Genomic DNA, 25,446 nt, shown 5'->3' with positions numbered 1-25,446 from the left:
TGCAAGCATTTTGACATATTGCTGATTCTTTAGAATCCTTCTAAAATTGTTTAGACTTTCGCCCCTGGACGATTCTTGGGCCTCACAAGGGGTTAAGAGTTTGATGAAAGTTTATATATCCCATATATAAACAATTGTTAGGATCTTGTTGAGAACTGCAATGCTCAACAGGTGATATGACTATGAAATCATCCTGTTAGAAAAGGGACTTGATTATAAACATAAGATAATCCAGGGTAAAAAAATGGATTTTTGTTTATTCAGGATCTATATGTATTATACTACATTGTCCATTGGTAGATAGTTTGTAATATGACTCCATTAAACAGATTTTATCTTACCACTTGTTCCTCAGGTGAGCGATGTGGCCCATGGGCATCTTGTTCTCACACTCTCTCTCTCTCTCTCTCTCTCTCTCTCTCTCTCATAAAATCTTGAAACTGATTTTTAAAGTGTTTTTTTCCTTCAATTCTTAAAATTTTCCTTTTTTTTTTGTCCCTTTCAGTTAAACTTGCTTTTATGAATCCCAGATGAAAATATCCTGCTCGTTCATTCTTCCACCTCCCCGTGGTGAGTAGGGGGCAATGGACTACCAGTGTGTATACAGATACAGGTGATCGAGGAATTGCTCACATAGCCGGGAGTATCAGATTACTTGGAGGACTTCCAGATGGAGTGTAAATGATAGCAAGAAATGACTGAAAGACTAAGGTTGTGGGAGGTGTAGGTGATAAAAAGAATTACAGACATTTTGAAAATCTCTATGAAATTCTCTATAAGGCTAATTTGTGGTTTGGTTTCTACATAAACAAGAATTGGTAATTTGGCTTGTATTTCAGCTATTCATTACAGTAAAAATGTCCAACTGTGCTTGCTTTATGCATAGCTTCAAGTTTTTGATTTGATAAGAACAAAATCATGCTAAAGTCTGCATATTATATTTACTCTGTATATTGAATACATAATACATGTAAGTCAAAATAATTTCAGTTTTAACTAAAGCTGTAAATTTTCTTAGTGTATTTTACATAAACATGAATGAATCAACCAGGTGCTTTAAAGATTAAAAAACCAGGGGGCTGGTTGTTTTTGTCCATCAGTCAGATTTAATCACAAATCCACCCAATAATATCAGTATCCCAAATAATAGGTTTTATTTGACATTGTATACATCGTTACTATAAAGAACACCTTTCATATAGTAGATATATATCATACACATAGATATATTGAGGATGAAAATCACCATTCAGTTCAGAGTGTAATTTTAGGAAGTGTGAGATTTGATTACAACAGCCACAGATGCACATGAATTACACATTCATGTATCTGTAAGAACATTTGCACATATTCATGTATATTTGTAATAGTGAAGAACTTGATGAACAGTTTGTTTACCACACAACATAAGAGAGTATGTGAGGGTTGTAGGATGTCTGCTAGTCAGTAATTGATAGCTTCCGTAAAAAGATCAAAAATCAAGATAAAGTCTAGCAAAGAGAAGAATGACTGTTGACATCGAAATTTTCATATATTTTCACTTGTAGTTTAGAATTAGCTTTACATGTACAGGTAAATATAAACTGACCTAGTATGTACATTTTAGTTTATCATTAAAAGTACAAACATTCATCAAGCCGTTGCCTTATGCAGTTTAGAATACAATACTTTTCATATGTAAATATTCTAGTAAACTAACATTTGTACATGTACATTATAGTAAGTAATTAAATTCTGTAATGTCCAATTATGTTTAGATTGTTATGTATATGTAAATAATGTAACCAGTGTACATAAAAGATAACTCATAAAATGTACGGATACATACATAAATCAGACTTGTATAGACCCTAGGTGACATTGTACATGTAAAAAGAAACTGATCATAGCCTGTAACAGTAGACCAATCAAATGTAAAACCATGAATATGACAGATGCAAATACACTAGATACACAATTTTTGTCATATCTATAACATTTTTTTTGTTTTTTGGGGTTTTTTAAGACACATTAGAGGTTCCTCAATTTTATATAATTTTTCTTGATATGTTATTCCTTATTTATTAACATTTTAACCTGTTAATTCTAAAAAATTTCAGGTACATTACCAGGCTATTCTTGGAGCTAAAATATTTAGAATGTTCCTTAAAATAGCATGCAAATGCATTTAAATACTTATAAATAAAGTCAGAGTATAGTTTCAGTTGAGCACTTTATATCTGAATTTTAAAAAAGTATTAGATAACATAAAAATATAATTATATGGATTTACTTAGTGGAAATCTTGACATTGTGGAGGTAGGAAAAAAATTTTTAAAAATGGGAGTGTCTGACTTTAAATCTGATTGTGTTCAATTCCTTTCCTTTATTTTAAGATTGTCAAAATGCTTATAAATTTTCGGTTTTTGGAGTTATTATAAAGCTTAATATTAATATACATGTAAAATGCATATAAATCCTATGGATAAACTACCATTAGTCATAATATAGGGGCAATATCTCTGTAATTTTTAAGATGTATATAAACTACACATTCAAACTAGTTGTATTGAAAAGATGGGATTTGTGTGCCTATTTGGTTTTTTTTAATTAAAAAAATTATGAAATTCTTATGTGTATGTATTTATTATTGTGATGCTCATGAAACATGTTTTGCTTTGTTTGGTTAAGTATGTGTACATTGCTTATGCCTTCATTTAAGTCAAGCACAACTTCTTGGGCTTTTCTGGTGGAACTCAGAAAAACACCTCAAATGTATAAACCAGATGTTGGAATTAAATGCAAAATGGGGTCGCATTCCATCAGTTTGAGTATTTAATTATTTGCTAGACAACTGTATGTCTTCTCTATAGTATAGTTGATGCTATATCATTGTATTTAACACGTGTATAGCTAGGCTCTAGTCTCTGTATAAAGTACATTGCCAAATATATACATCAACATGTATGATAAAAAAAATGGGGGCGGTCATGGATGCCGACATAATGCATTCAAGACTGTTTTCCGCTCATTGTAGAGGCCTAAGAAGTTTCGATTACATTTGACCACGCTAACAGTCATGTATGATAAAAAAAAAATGGGGGAGGTCATGGATGCCGACATAATGCATTCAAGACTGTTTTCCGCTCATTGTAGAGGCATAAGAAGTTTCGATTGCATTTGACCATGCTCACAGTCTTGTACATTACTTACTGTATTTGTTGTCTATGCTCTAAACTTGCTCACCGTTTGTACAGTAAAGCAATATTGAAATATCCCTAACTATGATTATAATCATACCTTAATAAAAGCTGGACTTCACTAGACATTACATGGAAATATTATTTCAATGTTGCAATTTAGCAGGAACTCTTTTTAAAAAAAAAAATCCTGCTAAATAGACCCATAAGGTATGTTCTCTGTAAAGATTGAAAAACGTAAATTGCACATTAATTTGACATGATTGCGATGTAGACTTTGCCCTCACGTTATAGTTTACTTCTATATGTTTCTTTTTTTTATGTGACTCAGAGGTTTTTAACGGTTTAACACACAATGTACGATATAATTTTTTTTCTTCTTTTGTTGTTGATTTTTTCCCAATGTTTGGATATTTATAATCTTGTTTCAAATGTATGCTGAAGAAGTTTGTAAAAGCTAATAAATGGTTTTATAGTAAAACTATAAGAACTTGTATCTGGACAAAATAGAGACAATAACAAAAACAATACACTGTGGAATAGCTGTTGCCGCCTTATGGCTGAGATTATACTAATGTCATGTACAAAAATTTAGATTATAGGGAATCAAAATTTGTACATGACATACAATATTTGACTCCCAATAATCTAAATTTTTGCAAACGACTAGTTGTTGCAGGGAAGAAGCTGACAATGTTCAAATGTTGACGTACAACGCACGCCGACGGACAAAAACATCGCAATAGGTTAAATGAGCGACTCGGGTCCCTCTCGCACCAATGTTAATTCGATTTTCTATAGGTAATAAAATTAAAAAAAAATATTTAATGAGAAAAAAAAGCGCCAGCCACAACCCCCGTATCCCTCTCACCACCTGATTCCTTGTGCCTGACACGCAAAGCTCCCTCAGTTTTCGACCAGGTAATTTCTTGAAGCGCAGTGAAAACACGTGTAGTTCACTTAGAGTATTTATCGCATTTGGTTTTTCATTTACCCGAACACGTGACATAATGCTATTTTATGGAAAATGACAGCTAAATCAGTGTACCGGTACATGTAGAATATATGTAGTGAAGTGTTGAACGTCGTTAAACAAAACATACTGAAACCCTGAGGACACACAATTCAATCAATGATAATCCAAATTACAGAGAATACTGTATTATATTGTACTGATATTTTCCTTATAGCATATTGAACATTTACAAACTTAAACTTAAGTTGTTCCTGCAGTGAAACTTTTTTGGTGGACCTACGAGAATACGACTCACATACTACGAACCACAGTGCGGCGAGTGCGCCTCAGCTTTATACGTTGTACCCTGTTAAAGCCAACATTCCCTTATACCCGTTCGTACTGCACACGACGGATGCACTATCACACAAAATATACAAAGTCACAAATGGTGGGTAAATACTTACAAATAGCAACAACAATGCCCAGGGCTGCTGCACATTTTTTTGAGTAGTTGGATCCTGGACCTCTTTAGTCAATAAATTCCCCAATATAAAAAAATCACCTATAACATTATAACAGCGGGCAACTGTTTCGGTCATTATGAACAGTGTAGACGGTCTTCTACTCTAATCACCAAGAACATACAGTCAGATGATCGAGCCAACACCCTTTCATACCCGCTTACCAGATTGAGTTTCATAAGAAAATCTAAGAACTGAGAGAATATGTATTATTTCATTCAGCATGGGACGGGTTTTCCCGGTAGCGGTTTGCAGACAAATTCCCTTGTACCAAATAAATATACGCGGTCACAATTTCTATAAAAATGTGATTATGAAAAAAATAGTGATAATTCAGCCGATTAAATTAATTGCTTTCAAGAACCCATTTGAAGAGAAATAGTCAAACAACTCAATTCCTTGCTGTTTAATTCATCTGTTTTACATATACCCTTTCTAAATCTCCAAAGAAACCTTAAGTATGAAAAACCTGATATCAAAAGTACAAAAATACCTTTAAAAAGCATAATCTAAGAAAAAAATATCAATGAATAATCATAAGTATTACTTACTGATTATGACTTTTAGTAATCGGGTTTCCTTTAAAGCATAAGTCCTCACGTTTTGAAAGAAAGATACCAACTGATCAACAATGACATGCATGTGGGGCCCTCCTTGGGATTCCGCCGACGTACTTAGTTATATCGATTTAAAAGTTTGATGTGACCTTACGATACGTTGTCCGCCCCTTTCATACTCGCATTATATATATATATATATATATATATATATATATATATATATATATATATATATATATATATATATAATACTAAACAAACGATAAAAAATGAGCTTTTTTTTCTTTTGAGATCCATATACCACCACAGCCGATGTAACCTATCGTGTATCTCTATAGTCTATAGAAATCACCTTAGGATCGAATACTAGAAATAAAAGATCAAACCCGATGTACACAAAATAAGTTTTAATATTAATTTAATACATTTGTTTTGGGTTTTTTTTTACATGTACCTTTGTATGCCCAAAAGAGCCCAGAATTTGGAAATAAAATTATCTTATCTTACATAACTAAGATAAATCAAACAATAAATTCAAGCGAATATTGCATTTATAGTTACCCCTTTGGTTACCCCATTTTTCAAAAATTACACCCCTGAGTTTTACACCCAATGAAATAAATAAGGAAATGTGATAAAAAAGGAATATCGAAAGAAGGTACAGTACCTCATATAATTTACTTATTTGCTTTATTTTGTTAAATTGTAATGACAATGGCGTCTACAAGTTAAACCATAAACATTGTTTTTACATATTCCGAACAGTTATAATATTGTTAGTTCTGTTTGGGCCTTAGTTTTGCTCGAGTTGTGTATACGTAGATAAAATGGCGGTATAGAAGACTGAACAATAGACTGGCAATGTCTGTCTGATATGCACGATATACGATAGAGACAGAGGACCAATCTAACTGAACAACTCATGTTCTAACAAAAGGGGGGAAAAAGTATAAAAAAAATATATTTTAGTCCCAAAAGATTGTTGACTTAACCGCTTTTATCGGTTATATATCATTGCTATACATGTATTTCAAAAATGTTGTTTTCATGAAGTTTGATTTATAAATACTTCCGGGATTGTGTACCTAGGTAATTTTTAACTAGGTCAGATCGATTTTTTCATTATAATTCGTAAAATTCGAAGCATGAAATTATTAGCTGTGTTGCTTTAAACCAGGCGATAAATATATTTATATGATACTTATACAGTTATATATTATTTTATCATTATTATAAAGCTCCATGTACAAAATGCAGCTTCTGATTAGCCTAGCTAAGCCACGTGACATAGCTTGTTTACGGTCCACTTATTCGAGTTTCCTTCCTCCTTTTTCAATGAAGAGAAAATTACGTAAAAGTTACCTATTTCAACCAGATAACTTTTTATTGGTAAAGTTCATAAAAGATCTTTGAAATCTTTCATAAATCCGTACTAAACAAAAAATTGCATCTCCCATTCTAAACTAGAATTATTCTTTTATGGCAATGGCTTTAATAACTTTACTATGTTTTCCCGCAATTATATAATATATTGGCTATTTGTGCCAAGACCTTTATATAACCTAAAGCAAAAGAGGTAATAAGCGCAGACAAATATATGTATATGCATGTTAGCTTCATTTGTATGTAGATTCAAAATGGTTTGCTCACGTCTAGATCTATCGCCTTTGAGAAAACGATTAAAATAATTTTATCACGGAAAATAGTGGAAATGCTATAGCTATTTCCATAACTGCTTTAATATCTGCTTTTTTTCCAATGATACAAAACATATTCGTCCGAACTGAAAAAAAAACAACAACAAACAATTGAGATCATTTATGTGTAGGAATAAAAATTCAGTGGCCACGCTTAATCATATATTTATTCATACTTTACAGTTTGATAGACTTTGATAAGTAAAAAAAATGCATGTCACCGTTTATTTGGTTTGATGAGGTTCCGTTGTCACGGGAACAGATGGTAAAGCTGTAAAATAGCTTTTTGATAACATTTGGAATCAGTTTAAGTAATGGCAACGATATGAGGTTTCCAGGGTAGAATAAATTCATTTGTCATTTTTCGAAAGAAAGTAAAACATTTATAGTTTGGTTTTTTTGGAATTTCTTAATCAATTCATAATTATTTTAAAAAAATATACTTTATTGTGATCAAAATCTACTCCCGGGACCATGATTTGAACAAACTTAAAGCTACACTGCATGAGGATACTTTTGTTTTTTATCTTTTCATACCAAAGTGTTTTTTAAAGCAATAATTTAAATAAAAAAAAATTTCAGTTCATTCCTCTGAATGAGTTAAACACCCATCAAAAATTTCAGCCACTGAGCAGTGAAGCTTAATCCAAGTGATCATTCGCTGTTTACTCGCTTTTACAAGCAAACACATTGACATTCCTTACATTTACCCCATCATGAACACACTTAAATCAAATTCACGGGGGTACTTTTGATTTTTTTCTCTGTTAATTCCTCTGTATATAACTTAAACAGCTCATTCACGACTGTTGCTCCAACCTAACCAAAGGCGGATGAAGATTGAAACAAATTACATCTCTCAGTACCTTATGATGCCTCCACACAATTTGATTTTTTAGTCAAACAGTGTGTTTTAAAAATAGTGAGTCCCCTTGAGTTAGGGAGTGGACATTAATTTTAACCAAATTTACCTTCCCTTTCACCCGAAGATACTTCAGGTCAAGTTTTAAAGAAAAAGTATAAAATGTAAAAAGATTAAGGACGAATAGGAAGGCTGATGCCTGACCTTAATCGATTAGTGGAGCTTACTTGTGTTTAACTGAGCTAATGTGCGGTGAGTTAAAATGATTTAATAGCAATTTAAAGTTGAATTCTCTCTCATAAATGCTTGCCGTTTCTTTTTGAAACAAGACATTTCTTAGTACATCATAGCACTTAGAATGGCTTGATTACTGTATATCTCTCTCTTTTTCATGATTGTTATCTTTTTTACAAACAATGCATAGAAGAACAGACCAATGTCATTATCCATTTAAATACACATGTGTGTTATCTGTTAAATTCTTAAATATTTGATAATGTTTATCTTTGAAATTTATTCTAAAATTTGCCCATTACTAAACAATTTACCATCAAAGTCATGAAGAAAAAAATCACACAATGGGAAGTTGCCCGCATTAGTTCAAGAAGGTTAGGATTCTTTACTATTTGAGTCTTTCGGTTGTCCTTATTATTTGTTTAATATAAGTTATCCTGTTTGTGTTACTAAACTTTTCATTAACAAGAGTTCTTCACAATGTAATTTAATTTAAATAATAAGATAATTCATTATTTTACAACCGATATAGTTTGTATCACATCGGCGTTCAATTTAATGTTCCCGGTTTACCAACTCTTGGCATGTATATTATAAGAGCATACTATATAAAATACATATTTCGAAAAGGTTGATTTGGAATATCTAAATGTGGTTTTCTTTAAGGAGGAAATTCTTGTAAGTTTCGTCCCATTACAAAAAAGTAAAAGCATAATTAAAAATGTAAATGCTACTTTCCTCTGTAACTAAGTAAAGTGGCCCACGAGATATTAACTTGAATGTTGTATTACATTTAATTAAAAGAATATGACATGTGTGTGTGGTTTTTTTAACGAACAGTAATGTAATACTAATGGTAAAAACCAAATTACTGAAATGTTGTTCTTTTATCCGTCTAATGGTTGTTATCTGTATTTTTTAGATTGAATTAGGTAATTGTTCTTTTAAAACACGCATACAAACTAAGGTTAAAGTAACACTCTTCCCTGACGATATGGTCTCCTATATATAATTCCTCTTCAAAAAAAATAAACAAACATTAATACTTACCCTGTGGTTCTATTACAACGAAGGAACGTCTGATGATACAAATGGTGGTCATACACTGTACTACTTTAGTTAACTGGCTCTAGGGTAAAAAATGAAACTGAATTAACCGAATATTACATTTTTAGTCATTTAAATTGCTATGTCAAGTTTTCTATTTAGATATAAAACCTGTGAATATGCACTGAACCAAAACACCTGCCTTATATTATGTTAACTTGGTTTTGCTCTTGCACTGCAATCAAAACTAGTTCAAATTAAGATAAAGAAAATACTGCAAAATGTTTAGACATGAAAACATGTACATGAAGCTTTATCAATAGTTTATTTTAAAAGAATTAGATTATACAATCTATAGTGTTTGAGTTTCTATTCGTTTTAATAATGTTTAAACTGCATACTTGCATAAACCACTTTTTTAATGTTATAATCTCTAAGTCATCTTATTGTTTACAGATTGCATTAAGAATATAACAGTGACACTATGTTTTGATTAATCCAATCCTTTTATATTTAGAAAGCTATTTTTAGTTCAATATTTTATTATTTGACTTGTAATGTTTATGAGCACGTTATTTTGATTTTTTACTTGTCTTAAGTATTTGTTTAAATTTTGAGTCGTCAGATAAACGAAAAATTACATGCATTTGAATTACACGGAAACATCATAAACAAGACGTCGGGGGCCACATCGTTCATCAATTGCAGTTCGCCAAAAGATCTAAACGATATCTACATGACTTATACACAAATATGAAGTCCTTTTTAAGCCCACCAATTGTCCAAAGATAAACGTTAAGAAAGGATCAACAAGTTGAGTGCTTGGATATTAGTAACATCATAGACAAATTATATCAGTGGACTTTCTCCGAAAACAAATATTGGTGTATTCATTACTGAGTAAATATTCAACCCCATTATGACTCTACCACGTCATGATTTTGATTTAAACAAATTGGGATTTTGAACTGGAGATTTTTTTAATTTTTAGTATTTTTTTTAAATTTTTATGTAAATTTTCCACTTCATTACGACCAACCTACCCCTAAGGTTATAATTTCGACAAAATCAGAAGATCTACAATATATGAGAATGCTTTTTAAAAATTTTCTTACCAAAATATTTTTTGAAAACACTGTGTTTATTTCTCTGTAAAAATGTAACAGCCCATTCACGATTGTGGCTCAACTCTACCTAAACTCTACCTACAGGGATAATGGATTGGACAAATTGAATTTCAGTGTACCCGAGGATGCCTGCACACAATTTCGTACATTATTCCTAATTATTCTATACATGAATTATATCTCCTTGAAAAAGGGAGTGGCCATATATTGTAACAAATTTGAATCCCCTTCACCCAAAGATACTTCAAGCCAAGTTTTATTTGTGACGAACGTGTTTCAGATTGCTCTTCTCTCTCTCTCTCTCTCTCTCTCTCTCTCTCTCTCTCTCTCTCTCTCTGGAATTTTTTTTTAAAAAATTTAAATGTGAATAATGATAAGTTTGTAATATAATTGATTGCTTATCTAGTATGGTATGTTCCTGTATTGCACACATTTTAAAATTGGGTATAGAGCAATAGGTGTGATTTGTGTTGTGATAGCAATCGTAGTCTGCTTTCAGTAATAGATTTTACCTGGATTTTTACCTGTGTTTTATCAGCGCCTTTACGATGAAACAGTAGAATTTACATATTTTGTAGTGTGAAGTAGTGACTTTGACAATAGTTCTTGTGACATCACCGCTTTAGAATATTGCGGGTCACTTTCTGGTTTTCCAAAGCAGTAACTAAATACATTAAGCACAAAAAGTCCGACAAAAATACTTATTTTATAATATTGATTCGATATATTTCAAACTGAGGAAGGTTCAATTTGCATGAATTGGGTCTACATTTTATTCGAAATGTAAGCAAAAGCTTTGTTTAAATAGCAAAGAATTGTAAGCTCTTTCACTCGCTTATAAATCAACGAAGCATTGTAAACATTAAAATCAGAAAAAAAAATTTTGACCCAAATCGTGGCAATGTCCCTTTTTACACAGGGTCTTTGGCCTATCTTTCACTGCCTCCACCACCATCTATTTGATTGGTGCAGTAACAGAACGACATATTTGGGCTAACCTGAATATTAGCAATAAAAGGAAAAGGAAACCTTCATACATATGCTTTGTATGAATCTTATTGTAATTATTGTAAAATCTACAAGATTTTTTAATTGGTTTCGGAAGCCTTATTGGGGCACGTAAGACCTAGTTTAAACAATTACCTTGTGTTTCACCGATCTTCTCTGTCAGAAGTTCGCGTCTAGACTGCTTCTTTGCGTTTCGTCTCCGCTTAAATAAACTTCTGTCACGTGACAAAAGTTTAGGATACTTCCGATTAAAATACAGGAAGCTTTTGCAGGGAAGAATCAAAACTCGACATCCGTTTTAATGACCTTAACACGCTTGTCAGAAATCAGATGTAAGAACAAACTTAAGAAAGAGAATTACTTACATGCTTTAATAGGGAAAATCGCATAATTGAAATAAGTAAGGCTAAAAACGTTTCAGTGATAAAAAGAGTGTAGTGCTTTCTCATCAGTCTGACACATTTCTGTTATATGTGTGAATATATATCAATGAGTGGTAATCTTATTACGCTAAGTTATGTTTGGTGAAAAATCGCACAAAGAATGGCATTTCCATTTTACAAGTACATAAGTAGGTTGTAAAAAAAGTCAAATAAGACGTAATGATACATTTCCAGTGGACAGTTAATTGACTGTTTACCGCTGTGATTCGATCCGAATTCCACAATTTATGTTTTCTGTATATACATGTACCCCACCTGAAATATCGATGTGGAAAAGTTCTGACAATAAAGCTGTTCTGACATGACTGCTTGAGAACTTATCTATTAGAAACAATTAATTAAGCCATGAAATATCGATTATCAAATATTTCCTGTGCTAGAATATTAAACACATGTATGTTATTTGCACGGATTTTAAACGATTACAATTTAATTTTGGATAGCTTACGTTTTCTTTTGGTGAGGAATACTAGTATATCATACATAATTATATAAAAAGTAATTATATTAAAATGATCGTCATATGACGCGTAAGAGAATAGGATATGCAAAAGCAACTACAATTGCTATGTTTCTGTAACTAAGCTAAGTAGCCCAGAAGATGATGCAGTGTCAATAATAACCATTTCACTCAATGTCTGTAAGCATTCCATCGTTTTGTTTTTGTTTTTTGTTTTTTTTTTTGGGGGGGGGGGGGGCAATGTTGTTAAGCTTCCGGCAGTCATGCAAAAATTCATCAATTTTCAAGTACAATGCACAGTTTTCAATAAAAGAATTAAAGGGAGAACCATATGACAAGTTTGAGGCTATGCATTGCAGATCTGATGATAAGTTGACAGGAGAATTTGAATAAATAAGGGGTTTATTGGTTATGCTTAATTGTCCTTTTCAACAGAGAATGAATGTGGTTCACTATCAAGATCAGATTGAGAATCCTTTTTAAAATCAATTGGTAGCGTATACTAATGGTTGCCATAAATGATGATTTCTTTAAATAGAAGTGGATCACACTTACGTTAACATTCAACCACCCTTGGTTTCGTTTATTTACAATTTGATAACATTCACCCACTTTAAGGCATCGCTAATTTACAAGTAGTTACATTCAATCACTACGTGCATGTATCTTCCTGTTCAACAGCTCGCTCTCTCTCTCTCTCTCTCTCTCTCTCTCTCTCTCTTTCTCTCTCTCTCTATCACACAATGATTGATGATATAATGATTGAATTAAACTATTAAAATAAACTTCAGTAAATAAGGCATATAACATCAGGTAGAATAACTTTTGTAAAAACTCTAATAATTTCTGAAATAACACACTGGTTGATAAGCTTACATAATCCTGCTCAACATCTCTCTCTCTCTCTCTCTCTCTCTCTCTCTCTCTCTCAAATAACAAAAATATCTAACCATTTTGAATAAACTTCAAATGAAGCATATGATTACGCCATGGTCTAGAAGGTTATTGACAACAGCAGATAGAAAACTGTAGTAACAACTCTAATAATTTCTGAATAACACACTTGTTGATTAGCTTACCCAATCCTCCAAGTACAACTATACAACTAAATAAAAAAAAATATGACTGAATTCTAAAACACATAAAGTATCTAAAAACTGCACAATTCTAAGTAATGAAAAAGGTAGGCTACAATTGTTATACCTTATATATTAAATCTTTTATGCAAAGCCACAAAATTACATAGATTCGAAGATTATTGATCAATTGTTCATGTTCATCAGTATGGAAGACTTTTATAAAGTACTATTTTCCAAAGGTTGTTAATTTGACACCTTTTTGCAATATGTATACAAGAACCTTGTTTGTTTATGTATTAATATTGTTTGGACAGATGTACTGTTTGCATTTTATGAATTAACAAATGTATTGATACTTAAATCTCAATTAAGAATCCACTATTGTACAATGAAAAAGTCAAAATTAATGATATATTCTACCAACATTGGTTCGAAAAAGGTATATATTATATATATACATGCATTATATAAGTGACCTCTATCAGCCTAATGGCCAGATAAGTTAGGAAGAATTTTGTACACAGTATAGTATTGCAGTACCATTTACTACTTTTTATGGATTATCTAATTGTACGTGTATACGGAAACTTTATTTACCTTTGGATTCTGAACAACTCTCATTTCTACCCGAATATTTAAAATAATATTCAGGAGCAAGAAAGGCTCAAAAGGTATTTATGATGACTTAATTGTTAATATTAGAAACAAACCAAACAGTGAGAAAAAATAGGAATTGATATTTAATCTTCATGTTGATAAAATCTGGTGGTAAATGTGATCTTGTTTTTCATTTGACAGAAAAAAATGAAAAAAAGACTTTCAGTTAAGATGGTTCCAGTACCGCATATTTCACCGAATATTAGCTACCAATCCCCACACAATACAGCGATGGTTTTATGAAGATAGTCAGATACAGTTTTGAAATATATATATCCTTTTGATTTAATTCAATTATTATTAGTTTTTGGTGGATTTTTAGATCAATTGTCATTTTAATGAAGGAAAAATTTGCCCTGATATCATTGACTTCCATCTGATGAAACCTTATCCATTTTCGACCAGGACATTGCTTGAGTCGTAATATAAACACTTATCATGTACTACCACATATGGGTATTTTCGTTCTCACGATGAAGTGACATAATGCTCAAGGATTTTTAAAACATGTTGGTTTATAGAAAAAAACAGGCATATGAGTATAATGGTAAAAAAATATCAAGTTTTGCATGTCACCAAACAATTTTTTTTTCAAAATGTCCTTACGACACATTTTAAAATTAATGGTTATTCTAATAATCCTAATATTGATAACAGAAAATATTGTATTGTACTGTACTAATATATTATCGCTCATAGTATAAACATATACTGAAGATGACAGTGCGATGACACTTTTTAGTGAACCTTTAGTGAGAATACAGTATTCTCTTTTGAGAAGTGGGCAGGCATAACCTACATCCACTTCTCTTCGCAAGCCCTCATATTTTAATTCTTTAATTTAAATTGCCTGTCCACTTCTCAAAAGAGAATAAGAACAGCACACCTACCTTACGGCCCACAGTGTACATCAACATTATTACATTGTACCCTTGTTATACATTTTCTATTTAAATTATTAAAGAAATTTCAAGTATAAAAAACCAAATGTCCTATATACAGGTATGCTTTTCAAAGTCTTTTTGATCTTTTTATACTTACCGTTTTCGCTATTGAATATCCCCCTAAATCATATAAAGTCTAAACACATTGAGATGAAAATATCAATTGACTAACTACATTGACAGGGAGTGCGCACACAGCGCGAGATAAGGTCATCTCAATAGCACTCGACGCAGGTAATGTATATCGAATTAAAAGTTTGATGTGACATAATGATTCATCTTTTGCCTATTCCATACTTTTTAAACAAACAAAATAAGAAGATTTTGACCTTTGATGTATCTGTTTTATTTTCTAAAATATCAGTCAATTTAATCTATCGCGTACCTCTAAAGAAATCATCTTAAAGCTGAACACCGCTCGTAAATAGGCATTGTCCGCCATATTTCTTTCCAATTCGCCTTTCATTCCAGAACCCCTATATAAGCCTTTTGTTAGTTAACGGTCCAACGCATTTCGATGTTAGGGTTTCACCTATGTAGGTGCTACCCACGCTTTGCCGTCGTAAATAAAGTCCTCGAACACGCTGACCGAGTACTCGCGTACCATTTCGCAATGAGTGAAGAAAGACTCCAAGTAAAAAATGGCATCAATTGCACAGGTTAGTGCTATGCAACAAATACAGCAAAATGCCATAAATGCAGTAAAATATAAGCAAAGTAGCAATGCAAGATAACCGACACATGTACACGACTTCCATTCGACTACAATGGTCAGGGTCAACAAAGTGCTACTTTTGTTTTCTATTACACATGCGCAGTTTAGTCCAATGACAAATATCGGAGGGATGGATGTCAGTGAAACGTGGTGTCTTTGAAAACGCGAGTTTGTGTACATTTTATTGTCATTGGAGAAATATTTTCTATTTAGGTATTTATATACCCTAATTTTACCTATTGTGGAAGCTTTGCAGATATTTGTCGACAGGCAGCCGTTGTTCGAAAGCACGTGTGACTTTGCCGGATGAATATTCCAACGTACAAACGCGTACAGTACTACAGTTGAATAAAGGTTCCGCGAGAGGCCTGTAACCCTTTTAAATGCAGGAGAACATTTCATTGCTGTGCGCATTTTACGGAAGAGTGATATAAAGGGTTTCTTTTTCAGTTGTGTTTTTTATTTTTTCATTTTCATTTCATTACCCCTCTTGGCGCCCCTTGAAACACGGAGGTTTTGTCACGTCGATAGTAGTGACTTGAAAGCAATCAGGCGTAACGAAATCGGAGAGTATACCCTAATGTGGGATATCGGAGATAGAAAACTAATATGGCGTATGCCTATTTACGAGCGGTGTTCAGCTTTAACATCGGATATCAGAGATAACACAGATCTAATGTACACAAAATATGTATTTTTGAATACTTAGATATTACGTTTTAGTTTACTATTTGTACTCTCCATATATAGCTGTTCAATTTTTTAAATAAGGAATTAAGATTAAAAATTAAACCAATACATTTAAACAGATAAAGCATTGGTTTTATAGCTACCCCTCTGTGACCCAATTTACTATTGCTACACCCTTGAGTTGTACACAAACAATTTTTTCACAGCGAAATATTTATTAACCTTATCAACAAAATTCATGTACATTTTACAAAATGTAACCTTTACTTAGTCTAGCCAGTCAGGTGACACGGATTATTAATGGTCCATTACTTTGAATATTTTCGTAAAATTTCACGTGAGAGTAAAATAATCCCCGCAAAATAAAGAGAAAATGACGTTAATATTTGTTGTTTGTCTTTTTCATCAAGGTAACTTCTTATCTATGTAATGAAAATAGTTAAATTGATCGTGGAATACATATTTATTTCCACTTTAAATTTCAGCCTTTGTACTTAGCATGTTTGACCTTGAAATTGATCTCTTTTTATTAAGAAGGCAAAACATTTATGTTTTCTTTATGAAACATAATACTTATTTTCTATCGACATGCTTTCACAAAAAAATTTAAAAAAAAGAAAAGAAAATGATTCTATAGTAGATTTACAGTTTTGCTCACGACTTTATTTATTGCCCAGGGGAAAAATGATAAAAACAGACTACATACTTCCGGGAAAATAAAAGAAAGACAATAGAACTTCTAGGACTGCTCTTAAACGGGCTTTTTTTTTATGAGAAACAACATATTACATGTAGTCTGTATTGAAAAACAAATTATTCATCAGTTTATATCAATTCATATTCAGATGAAGATTGTGTTAGCTTGTTGCAATCTTATGTTATCACAATGTGCCTACGTTAAATACTCGTCCCATATCTACATCGTTTCAAGCCACGGGTTAAACAAATAGTTCTCTGTTTGTTCCTGTGTAAAATTTCACCCACATCATGGTTCTATTACATGTAACTATGAGGATAATTTGAACAAAGGTGAGGATGCTTTTACCATGTTCCAGCTTATCTTACCTATTAAAATATTCAATATGAATTCAATGTGTTTTAAATATTCATTGTGAATTATCCCTCCCCCTCTCCGGGATCATGGTTTAAACGATTTTGAATCTACACTACCGGGGGTGATTTCGCAAAGGTTTTAACTTTTCTGCCAGATGTTTTATTTAAGAAATTTTTTTGAAAGAGTTTTCTCTTTTCATTCCTCTCAATGTATTTTTTTGGTAATAATTTCATCCAATTGTTTCCCCACTCTGTCCCTGGAAATCATGATTTGAACAGCTTAAATATACACTGCCTGAGGATGCCTCCCCAGTGTGACCCCTTCTTACCCCCGAGGATTATGATATCAACAAACTTAATCTACACTACCTAAGGATATTTCCACAAAAGTTGCATCTTTTCGGGCCATATTACTTTTGAGAAGAAGATTTTTATATAAATTTTCTCTATATATTACAATGTAAAAATTTGACTCCAGTGTGGCCCGATCCTACCCCGGGGAATCATGATTTAAAAGACTTGAATCTACAGTACCTAAGGATGCTTCTACACAAGTTTCAGCTCTTCTGACCAAAAGGAGGAAGATTGGTGTTTGAGAATAAGATTTAAAAAAAACGACAATGACAACAACGACGATATGACAGACAACAGACATTTTAATTAGAAAAGCTCACTTGAGCTTTTAGCTCAGGAAGCTAGAAGTAGTATATTATTCTAAAGTATTTCTCCTAAGATGAGAAATCCGATATGTCCCTTCATTTTAATAAACTTAAATTTCTCTTCATCCAAAGATATTCTAGGTCAAGTTGTTGAGAAGAAGTACTATGTAACAGGTTTACGAACGGACATGCAGACGGACATTGGACAAAAGAATGATCAGAAAAGCTTACTTGTACGTTTAGATCACGTGAGATAAAAGGATTTGATAAAAGCCATTATCTTCTCTGTCATAATTGGTTGACGTTGCTTTTTGGAAATAAATATTTTTCTCTCTGTTTCTTAAGTACATTATATGATTAGGAACTATTTTGATGTTCCCACAACCTTATGTAGAACCCTAGTTGTGACAAACAAATAATTAATTCTTCTGCGCCTTTATTAAAACCAATGTCTTTTTACATAATATCCAAATATCAAAATGTATCAGGCTCCTTGTTTTGTTTTCTAGTGAGTAAATTCAAATGGAATTTAGATGGGTTTTTTTAAATCGTAAATATCATTTTAATTTCACCAGTATTTCTGAGTTTCCTATAATACATTCAATTTTTGTGATTGAACCAAAAACAAACAACGAAATGTTTGCTATACCATTGAATTCTCATATACTAACATTAGATTTAGATCGACAGTGCAATAATATTTCATTCTTGATATAATGAAACAAAATATTAGTTCGATTGAAAAATCACTTATTGACTTATCACCTTATTATTCATATATAATTAAATCAATATCAACCTAATTAAGATTGGTGTTTTTGATCCACAAGATTGGATCAATGTGCCTCCCAGATGCTGGGGGCGGAGATCTGTGCATTGTCAGTTTAAAACTTTACTGAAGAATGAGATTCTAATCAATTTCTTGCATGTCTGGTTGACAGGATGATAATTTGCCATATAAATCTCAGAGTTATAAGATTATTTTTTTTCCTTTATATATTATTACAAAATCTTCAATAATATAGCTCTGTAAACCAATAAATCTCCTTTGCATATTCTATAGAGATATCTTGTAATCTCATTACTTTGTATTCGGGAGAGGGTTTTAATATTATCATTAGCAAAACACATATTCTCGGTAAATTCATTGTCCTGTTTTGTTTACTTTGTAGCCGATTGCTGTCTCGGCCGACTCTGACGTATAACTAATATCGCACTCAAAATCGACAAAACTCGGAGATATATTAGTCTAAACTACAGTAATATACAAAACGCGGAGATCAGCCGCTGCTGGGACTTTTAGTACACTAATTATTGATGAGCTGTGTTCTTCACTGATTCTAGTTTTAATGGGGGTTGTTACAACCTGAAATATTTTTTATTATTTAATGAACATGAACATGATTTTGTACCACCTGTCCGTTAATTCAAAGGCCCTTGGCATATTTATATTCAGTGTGGTTGCGTGTCTCAAGTACACAAAGTGTATCAACTGCCTACTTATTTCTATAGGCTGAGCCAATTTGAACCAATAACGGCGCTATTGTGACAGCGAACAGTGTGTGTGAGACCACTCCCGTAAGTTGAGGGTTTTATCATTGTGAGTGACAACCAATTATGGCGGGGAATAAAGAAAAGTACTGTTTCTGATTTCATTGATAAATTTACGCAATGAGATGATGTCCTGTCATTCATTCATTAGTCGGTTAACAGTAACCAGATTTCTAGATAACCAGATTACATGGAGTTATGTAAAAAGAGTTTACATAGATGTAACCGAATAAACAGTAGGATTTCTTATTTCTTTCATGTATAAATTGATCATTGGTACCATATCACTGTTCAATAATCTGCATTTATATAATAGATACTTCGATCATGCGGCAATTCTGAGTGCCCCTCTTATCTAAAGTAGTGTCATGTAATGTGAAATGTAACAAAATTACAAAATAATCTCTCTCTCTTTCTTTCTCTTTCTCTCTCTCTCTCTCTCGTCTTATAAAAGCATTCTATGTCAGATCTAATTAAGGCTGTTTTTCATAAATGTACATCTTTAGCTATTATTGTTTTACAGTGATAATCGGAATACAATGTTTATTTTGTAATGTCACGCATTAGGGCACACGTTACTCCAGACGTTAAAAAAGAATTGATACAGCTTAATAAAAGTTTGATCGCTCTTAAAAATATTTTCAAGAAGTTTAAAACGTAATATTAATAAGTCACACTGCAATCTCATATTATCAATTTAACACATATCAGATGAAAAGGACTTGGCATATTTTTTAAACATCTTTATTTTTTATATCAAATGATAAAACCGAAATCAAACTTTTTTAGACATCCCTTATTTTGGGTAATATAGAGATTTTTATTTTATTTGTTTTTTTTTTTTTATTTTTTTTTTATTATATTTAAAAAGTAACTTTTTATGAGGATATATGAGCATCATACCTTGTTAGACTACAAAACATCCCGAAAAATATTGATAATGTATAAATGTGTTATATATAGGCATGCAAAATTGATTTTGTCTGTCAATCGTTAGTTTGTTCGTAACCAGAAAGGCAAACAAACAGTAAAAAATCAGTCTTTGTGATTGAATAATTAGAAGTCAGTGTTTAATTGGCACATATACTTTCTCTTGTTGTGTAATCTCGTTATTAGCTTTCGTTTCCAAATTATGATGCTTTTGGTTTTTTTGTTGTTTTTTATTTTTTGTGTTTTTTGTTTCTTTTTCTTTTTTGATTTTGTTTGTTAACAAGGTTGCATATTCTGGCTAAATGACACTTTTGAAAAAAGAAACTGTTCAAATTTAAATTGAAAAATAAAAATCAAGTTGTTAAGTTTGGGTGTTAACTAGGTTGCATAATTTTGAAGTACTTGGTAATTGATGCATATATTGCACTAGTGATTATTGGGCAGATAACATAGCTTCTTATTCTAATCACAAGAAATGAATTTTAAAATATACTTACAAGCGTCCTTTTTTATTTGTTGTTGCCTTGAAAAGGTATTCAACGATTCAAATCATACATGTTAAAAACCAGAAGGGACTGCTTAAAGTGAATAGTAAGACCGCGGCCGGTAAGCAATGCCATATTTAAAAGGAGCTGGTTTTTGAAAAAGGAATAAAAAACTTGGCCATCATTTATAAAAACGTAATATATATCAGTCTTTTAGTAACTTGAAGACTTCCTTAAACAGTATCGAAATTATTAACCTTATATGAAGTATTTTACTCGTTTTTTTTAATTTTAGATATAAGTATAAATAAAATTTTCATTGTCTGCAATTTTTGTTTACGAACACTGTTCTTTTGTTCTTTTCTACAACACCACACGATAGTGGAATTAATCATTTCTGAATTTAGGACAAGACTAGATCTACGCTCTTTGATTTCTGAAATCTTGTATGTTAAAAGTTGATTTGAACTGATGCATTAAACATCGATTTGCATTTGATTTTATGGGCTATCATTGTTATGGACAAAAGTTTTATTAATTTCAGGTATGGAAGTACTGCGACACAGGCATAATCATTTAAGTTCCAATTTCATTACCTTTAAAAATCTCACATTTTGGATATACTCAAACATTGGTAGCTAGATGATCAGAATCTAAAGTTGAACCATTTATTAAATTGAGAAGGTATTCTAAATTTGACGTAACTACATTTTAAGCAAAAGGTTTTCCCAAAACATACATGTCTTTTTTAATGAACTTTAACTTCCTATGGTCCAACATAAAACTGTTTATCCGTAGAATTATAGTAGTTTTCAGTCTGTCGGAATGAAAATCGTACAACACATTTACAGCAAGTCAAAATTTTAAAAATTTCATGCTTCTTTTGTATTGCCACAAGTGTAACTTTGCAGTATTCAAGAAATATCAAACCCAAATTCCTAGATGTAAAGCATACTTTGCTTCTTTGGCACAATTGATCATGCTTGACTATCGCCTAGATATTTCACTCCCGCATTTAAAATCAATTCAAACTTTAATAGTTGTATAACGCACATGGATTTGCAGTCGAAGCTTTTTGTATTTTGGATTCGACTTTTAAAGCTTTTGAAAAACAGTGTTTCCTTAAAATTCAATAATGGAATGCCCTTTTTAAATATAAGGCTCCCCGAATTTGAAAACAACACAGGCTCGTTCAAAGATGTTGGTAAAAAAAATTTCTCCCCACCCCAACTTTTTTTCTTATTCATTTAATTTTAATACCTTCATGTATTCACTTTTGATTTTTTTGTTTTTCATTGAAATTATTCTTATACAATTTTTCCTTTATTTTTGAATTAAATTACAGTGACTGCAATAGTGCTTCACCTATTCGATTAATCGAGGCAAGAATACATGTAAATGTAGCAAAATAGTTGTTTATAATCTTTCATCACAATCTCAAATGCCTTTTCATTATATTAAAATGCTGTGCTAAAATGTAAAAAAAATAGATAAAAAATAAACCGCAAACTCACAACCAAAGCAAACATAACGTATTTATGATATAGAATATTTGTTTATCATAGGATTATAAAAATTAGAAATAGATACTTCAAAAAGATGATAAAAAAACTTTTTGTATTATTACACTGAAATGCGTTTTATACAAGTCGGTAGGTGCGACGATCTGACAGACGATTTGGAGTATGGAAGATCCTAAATCCTAAAAACTCAGTGAATAGAAACCGAAACTATTACCAGTAGACCAACAGTTTAAGATAACGAAAACTGTAAAACCCTGCCTTTTTGTTGTTTTATTTTTGTTTTAGTTTTTTTTTTTTGGTAAAAATTTCATCTGTTTTGAAAACAAGTAACGGTGACCAGATGATTCACCAGTTCGTAATTTTTAGAGTATAGCGACCCGATGATTTTGGTGTCAATGCGACAAAGCAGCCATTAATCGAGTCGATAAGTCTTTCAAAAGAGCATTTTTTAAAAAGGTGCCTTCTTGTTATTGATATTCTCTCAATTAAAAATATCACGGTTTTCGGAAAATTGTTAAGTCATACAGCAATGATACACTACAAGATCACAGGACGCTAAATCCAACATCTAAATCAAATTCAAATTTCCTATTAACCCTCGTATATGTTATACTACTGAAAAATAAATCACGACATCCTAGTTTTCCTCAGTTTGATTACGATTAGCAATTATTGAAACATAAAAGTGCTGAGTCTTGCCTGGCCGATCGAGGCTAGAATATGTATTCCAATGGTCTGTTTATTATTTATCATAATCTCATTCAAATGAATTGGACTTCAGGGAAAGTTTAATTTCATCATCAATTCAAATCGGAAGTCATTATAAAAAAAGCAGAATTGTTTTATTTATAAGCAATATGGGCTGCAATTTTCATGTTGAAATTTATTTTTTTACGAAAATGTTATTTTCTGCTAAAATGACAAAAATATCATGGCTTTTAATTTTCTGTTATCTTTATTTGTGTGTGAAAAGCCGTTAAAAAGCGTTATTTGGAGCAGAATTGAGTTATTGTCATCCTGACAGTGTACAAAAATTAATTTGCTATATATTCCTTGGAAGAGAAAAATTTCTTCTGACAAAATGTAGTTATTTTTTCAAATCTTATTTATCATAAAAGTTTAAGTTACATGTAAACTTATCATTCTAACAGGTTTTTTTAACTTACATAAAAATACAGCTCATATTGCTTTAAGACGAAAAGAAAAAAAAACTATTTAACTGAAATTTTATAGAAACAATACCTTGCAAAAAATTTCTGTTGTTTTACTTTATAGGCCGATGGGATGATATTATGGAGGATAAGAGATCCGAAGACAAACTTAATGAGTACAAACCTGGGACTATTGGTTACAGAATAACGGTAGACTAACATCTTTTTTGAAATAAAGAAATCGCGGTTTAGCTTTTCGGTTTTCATTGAACAGTTTTTTGTACAAGACTTGTGTTTTTTTATTCAAATATTGTAACGTAAAGCTGCATGGTCCAAGTTTTTGGCAATTACAGTATCAAACAACTTTACAAACAATCTAATTATTTCTAAAAGTTATAGACTTTCATCTATTCACACTAATGATTCAGGCCTCCTTACAAAGTTAGACATATTTAAAGAAAATAAAAATAATTTCCTTACAGGAACTCTAAAAAAAATTCGGTGATTATTGCACTGTCAACTTTTGATATCATATCGGACCAAACATCTCTAATAAGTATTACATGAATTTAATGCATAACAACACTAGAACTAAACACTGCCAATTATTCCTTTCAATTTGATTTACATCATCTTTTTTACTGAGAAATGATGAGAAAATCTTGAAGAGTTCATATAATCCCTCATATACGTATGTTATACTAAAAAACAAAAAAACACCCCCCCCCCCAAAAAAAAAAACCCACAAAAAACCAACAAATAAACAAACAAACAAACGAACAAAAAAGAACATAGCATTGCCGTTTTCCATTTTCTTAATCTCGTAATTGTTATGAATTGAATAAAGAGATAAAGGAATGGACTTTTTTCATTATTGCCGAGATTAGATTATATGTATTTCAATTTTTATTTATTTATTTTTTTTATAATTTATCACCCTCTTATATGATTTATCTTAATAGATCTAGAATTCCTGTGCCAAAATGTGACGATTTACACACGGAAGCTTTTTCTTATGTAAAATCCCAACAAATGTCAGTCATAGTATAGATGAATAAATGTTTATCTTGGGTGAAAGGAAAACAAGTTACAAAAATTCTATCAAATATTTGAAATAAAATTCTACTTGCAATTTCTTTTGCAGGTTGTTCTTTGTAGAGACCTGGCAGAAAATTTAGAGTTCGAAAGATCCTGAGACTAACAAGATACATAAGGCTATATACTTTACAATTTATAACCGCCCAATCACAATTGCAATGTGTTGACAACACAAGTTTAACAGTTAAAAAAGAAATGAAATTATTATCAATAAAGATGCTTTAGTAATTTGAAAGGGACTGTCATGCAAACTTGTTGGTAAAGAAATCGCAACAAAGATGGCAGAGTTAACTTTCTTTCAATGGTCCACCTGGTGTGGACAATTACAAGAAAAACAGAAAAATAAAAAATAAAACATTTTAGAAAAAAACAACTTTTTAGTTAATTAAGTTTATTCTCTACCAACATAATCTACAATAGTTAAAAAATCTTATCTTTGGTAATTGAAATAAGTAATAATGACATGCGTTTATAATTGATTGACCGAAAGTGAAATCCTAAACATTTATCAGATTTTGTTCAATTGCAATGAAATAACCTATTCATTTAGAATAACATTTTTGCCTTCTGATCATTTAAAATATTGTGTTTACTATTTAAGTTTTAAGTATCAGTAAAAGGTTTGCTCTGAACTTTTATTGCAATATGAACTGTACTGTTTCCCTATTCTCCTTCTTTTGCAATGTTTTAGATTTGATAGACAAAGAGAAGATAACCCAAATGAATGATATAAAGTTGATTTATATGGTTATGTTGCTGAACGTTTTCATTTTAAAAAAAGCTCTAACATTTTTAAAATGCGGGATAAATTCCTC

At 31.4% G+C, this 25,446-nt stretch overlaps 2 protein-coding genes and 1 long non-coding RNA gene across 6 annotated transcripts in view; 2 read left to right on the top strand and 1 right to left on the bottom strand.

Moving 5' to 3' along the window:
• Positions 1-2,612, top strand: part of LOC105340029 (uncharacterized) — a 47,050-nt gene extending 44,438 nt beyond the window's left edge. For all 4 annotated transcript variants that reach the window (XM_066072216.1, XM_066072214.1, XM_066072215.1 and 1 more), the window contains one exon: positions 506-2,612. The gene's annotated coding sequence lies outside the window, so the exon portion shown is untranslated. The remainder of the gene's footprint in view (positions 1-505) is intronic.
• Positions 1-25,446, bottom strand: part of LOC105340035 (BLOC-1-related complex subunit 5) — a 122,547-nt gene that overhangs the window by 12,941 nt on the left and 84,160 nt on the right. The window lies entirely within an intron of this gene.
• On the top strand, positions 5,814-25,000 carry LOC136271123 (uncharacterized). Its single transcript, XR_010708955.1, has 3 exons — positions 5,814-5,876; positions 23,658-23,743; positions 24,678-25,000. It is a non-coding gene; the product is annotated as an uncharacterized lncRNA (long non-coding RNA).

This window comes from Magallana gigas, chromosome 9 (genome assembly GCF_963853765.1).
Source record: "Magallana gigas chromosome 9, xbMagGiga1.1, whole genome shotgun sequence".
In the NCBI taxonomy this organism is placed as follows: domain Eukaryota; kingdom Metazoa; phylum Mollusca; class Bivalvia; order Ostreida; family Ostreidae; genus Magallana; species Magallana gigas.
This window is presented reverse-complemented; position numbering and strand designations above follow the sequence as displayed.